Source organism: Balaenoptera physalus (genome assembly GCF_965194825.1).
Source record: "Balaenoptera physalus genome assembly, contig: HAP1_SCAFFOLD_2179, whole genome shotgun sequence".
NCBI lineage: Eukaryota > Metazoa > Chordata > Mammalia > Artiodactyla > Balaenopteridae > Balaenoptera > Balaenoptera physalus.
The window spans coordinates 1-4,899 of NW_028124627.1; the positions used below are offsets into that span (position 1 = coordinate 1).

Consider the following 4,899-nt stretch of genomic DNA (forward strand, 5'->3'; position numbering starts at 1 on the left):
TATTTGTTTACATAGTTGTGTATAGTATGTATAATGTGGAATTCAGTTTTTCTACTTTACATTGATAATAAAATATTCATTTTATTTCCTATCTTCACATTTTTTATCATTCTACTACACATTAAGTGTTTTTAACCCTTCTCATAATGTTAAAAATTTAGGCTGGATTAAATTTTCAATAATAAAGAATTCTGTAATAAAGACTTCCTGTTCATAGCATACCCATTCTCCCCTGCTGCCCCATTTCACATAAGTTTCCTGATTTCAGAGTGAAAAATTATGTCATTTATAAAGTTTCGTTTTTTTAAATACTAACTGCTAAAATTCTTTCTAAAATGTCTGTGACATGGTAGTAATTTGATTATTATAGAAGATGAAATCTTTTTCTTCTTCTTATTTTTTTGCTTCATTGGGTCTTCATTGCTGCACGCGGGCTTTCTCTAGTTGCGGTGTGGGGGGCTACTCTTCGTTGTGGTGCGCGAGCTTCTCACTCTTCTCACTGCAGTGGCTTCTCTTGTTGTGGAGCACAGGCTCTAGGCATGCAGGCTTCAGTAGTTGTGGAGCATGGGCTCAGTAGTTGTGGCTCGCGGGCTCTAGAGCACAGGCTCAGTAGTTGTGGAGCACGGGCTTAGTTGCTCTGCGGCATGTGGGATCTTCCCGGACCAGGGCTCGAACCCGTGTCCCCTGCACTGGCAGGTGGATTCTTAACCACTGCGCCACCAGGGCAGTCCCTGAAATCTTTTTCTATACACTTGTTTTTCTTTCATGATGTGGTAGAAACTCTGTCTCTGTAACAGCATTTTGATATTTAGCTGGGTACATACTGCTCATCTGTACACTGTATTTCCCAATCTCCCTTGCAGACATGTATGGACATATGACTGAGTCTGGGCCCATAGGTCAAGGGTGAGAATAATGTCTGCAACTTCCAGGCATCCCATGAAAACACTCCACTGGCTGCTGCTAAAATTTATCCTCCCCATTACTCTTCTTTTCCAGTATTTTCTTTATTATTCTTCCTGAAAAAACTTAAGATCAATTAAACAAGTTCAAAAGAACAATTCCATTAGAATTTTGAGTAGAATTACATTAGAGTTTAAATTCATTTGGGAATAAATGACATCTTTAAATATTCAATTTTCCCATTCAGAAATATCCCATCCCTCCTTTTAGTCTACTGTCCTTTTCTATGCCTACACAAAGGATTAGTATTGCCATCACATGAGCCCTATAAAATTCTTGTTTAGGTTACTCCTCAGTATTCATGGGGTTGTACTGCTCATTCAAATAGAATTTTGTAGATAGCTACCACTTCTCCTGATTAAACACAACAGCTTCTTCAGTTTATCCTTATGGACCATGGTCTTCTCTTGCATCCTGTAATCACCTCTAGATGGACTCCTAGTTGCCCATGTCTAGTTTATAAAAATCAAAATACTCTAGACAGAGTCTGATAGTCCCAGAGTAGAATGAGATCTCCTTCATTCTGGATGCAATAACAACTTATAAACTACTTAGAATTGTGTTACCATCCTTGGCCACTCCATGATTCTGATGATTTGACATGGAATCCATATTACTAGTACCCTGCTTCCAACCAAGGAACTGACTTCATAGTGAAGGAAATGAGACAAAAGGCTGACGACTAAAGGGAGTCACTGTTCTCCTCACAAGCCTGATCACCCACAGCTATGGTAAACTCAAGAACAAAAAAGCGAGTGAACAATTTACTGATAACTGTCATGGCACAAGCTGGGAGGCATCACTTTCTGAGGCTGGAATGCTAGCTTACTGAATACGGCATGTGCTCAGAACCACATGTGGCACTTGCCTATCCCACAGACAGAATGCATGTATTTAGGAACAAAGGCAGAAGCCTTTAAAATCTTTTGCTTTCTATCTCTGTGACTCTGCTTTGTTTGATGGAAGATCTTAGAAATAAGGGAGGGGCACTTCTACCGGGAGACAGGAGCCATCTAGTCATTTTACATTCTTTATGTCACTGAAACAATACAGGGAATAGGATGCCATAGTGTTGACTAAAACTACAATTGACCTTAACTATCAGGGAGAAATAAGGTTACCTTAAAAGAAGAAAGTCAGTAGGAGTATGGCTTACACCTAGGGGACCACTTTACCAAGCCTGGTCATAGAAATTAACAAAAAATTACCTTAAACCTATGCAGGGCTAGCAAAGCCTTAGACTACTTAGGAACACTTGTACCAACCTATCAGGCAAAACCCCAGCCAATGAGAACCTGGCTGAATTCAAGGAGAATGAAGAAATGTATAGAGGCTGGAAGAATTTAAATAACAGGAAAAATAGGTTGTAGCCTCTACTTCTCTTTGGACGTTGCTGTAGTCATTATTGTTAGGATATTGACTTAGTAGTTTTCTTCATCCACCAGTGTATATAAAGCTTGGTGGTGATGGTTAAATTTACCATTTAGTTCAAAGTTTGCAGAAAATGGACAACAACAATTGGGCAGAATTACAATGGACCCAGAGCAAGAATGGTTACCATGTGGAGATGGAGAATTCAGAGGCAAGATAAGTGGCTTTTTGAAATTCTCAACAACTTTATGTTTGGATGCAGAAGTCTTAAAGTTACTTTGGACTGCCTATCTCTGGGGGAAGAAGCGACTATTCAGCAAATAATGGTTGTTCCTGGGAGAGAAAGAAAGGACTGGAGAAGGGTAAAGAAGAAAGTCCAACCATAAAATTTATTTCTTCAAAAAACTTGCAAATGGAACTAAATATAAACATATAGCATATTACTCTTAATTTGTTAATTCAGAGCAGTGGACACATAGTCATAAATTCAACATGCTATTCTGTATACTTTTTTTTTTTTTTTAAAGCAATTCCTTTATTTTTATTATTTATTTATTTATTTTTGGCTGTGTTGGGTCTTCGTTTCTGTGCAAGGGCTTTCTCTAGTTGCGGCAAGCGGGGGCCACTCTTCATCGCGGTGCGCGGGCCTCTCGCTATCGCGGCCTCTCCTGTTGCAGAGCACAAGCTCCAGACACGCAGGCTCAGTATTTGTGGCTCACGGGCCTAGTTGCTCTGCGGCATGTGGGATCTTCCCAGACCAGGGCTCGAACCCGTGTCCCCTGCATTGGCAGGCGGATTCTCAAGCACTGCGCCACCAGGGAAGCCCTATTCTGTATACTTTTAAAATATTTTTTAAAATTTTACTTCTGAATCCACAGAGTTAAAAATATTTTATTATTAAACCAAATAATATTTCTCTTTTAAAGGAGTCCTTTCTACCAAGTACCTGTATGTAAAGGTAAGACCATGAACTGTGGGCTCTCTATAGACTGATCCATTTGATGTCAGAAGAGGTATAAAATACACTTTCACAGTTGGATTTCCTCTCCTGTGCTCTTCCACCAACATGAAAACAGCATAGCCCAGAGTAGCCTGGGTTTCAGTACAAGGCATGTGGAACAGACCCAAACCGTTTTTGCATCCTGATGCCAAACTCCAACGGACTCATAAGCCCATGAGTGAGGAAAGCAAATGTCTGTTGTTATAAAGCACTGAGATTTTCGAGGTTCTTATACAGTATCACGGTGGCAATAGGTAACTGACACATTAAAGGTGTTCTGTGTGATATTGATTAGACTATACATTTGGGGGGCATAATTTTATTTCACAATAAAAGTGTATAAGAAATATAACCATCTCGGGCTGCCCTGATAGCTCAGTGGTTAAGAATCCGCCTGCCAATGCAGGGGACACGGGTGCCAGCCCTGGTCCGGGAAGATCCCACATGCCGCGGAGCAACTAAGCCCATGTGCCACAACTACTGAGCCTGCGCTCTAGAGCCCGCGAGCCACAACTACTGAGCCCATGCACCACAACTACCGAAGCCCACGTGCCTAGAGCCCGTGCTCCACCACAAGAGAAGCCACCGCAATGAGAAGCCCGTGCACCGCAATGAAGAGTAGCCCCCGCTCGCCGCAACTAGAGAAAGGCTGCACGCAGCGATGAAGACCCGACACAGCCAAAATAAAATAAATAAAATAAAAAAAAAAGAAAAGAAATATAACCATTTCAACATATAAATGTATTTATTCAAATTAAATTCAGTGCAATTTAAATGTGGAACTAAGCAATTTTCTTTATACATTTAGGCATATTCCATTTATACCTACAGACAGATAAACTTTTTGCACAAGTAGGAACACTTAAAATCTATTTTGAATAGATTTGTACAAACTGTTGAATACTTTAAAATTAGTAATTGAAAGTTCCCACCCTCATTTGGAGGTAGAATGGGAACTTAACTTTCCAGTTACTGGTCTGAAAAAGAAAATAACTTGCTATAATTTTGAATGTTATATAGTGTAAGCACTATAAAAATATCACTGTCATGATAGCATAGGAACACTCTAAATGTTGTAGACCTTATGGTAGAAATTGCTAGCTGTTCACCAAAACTCATTTCTTTTTCATCCTGGAAAGCACAGCTAAACTATTCCTAGTCAGTGGAAAGTGATGTGGGCCACACCTAGGCCTAGACCATAAAAGCCTCCCAACATGTGCTCCTCCATGCTTTTCGTCCCTTCCAGTTGACTATGATGATGAATCCAAGGTTCCATGTTTTAAAGAAAGCAGAGTCACAGTCAACCTGGGTCCCTGCTCAACGTTTCTTGAGCAAGAAATAGACTGGTATTGTGTTTGCTATCTGTTCACTGTCTCATGCAAAACAATAGTAAAAGAAACAATGCCAAATAATTATCTACCTCCCTAAAATTGAACCTCTATAGTTTTTATGTTTTCATGAACTACTTGCATTCTTATGACAAGTATTATGAGTTGAAAATACGTCAGCCACAAGTAGCATGAGTTTCACATAGGTTGTTAACTTCACTAGAAATTGAAGTAAAA

At 39.8% G+C, this 4,899-nt stretch overlaps 1 long non-coding RNA gene across 1 annotated transcript; it reads right to left on the bottom strand.

The window, feature by feature from the left end:
* Positions 1-353: 353 nt before the first annotated feature.
* LOC309654179 lies at positions 354-3,671 on the bottom strand. The gene is made up of 2 exons (XR_014259971.1): positions 3,173-3,671; positions 354-2,841 (listed from the first exon to the last, which is right to left on the bottom strand). It is a non-coding gene; the product is annotated as an uncharacterized lncRNA (long non-coding RNA).
* Positions 3,672-4,899: the final 1,228 nt, after the last annotated feature.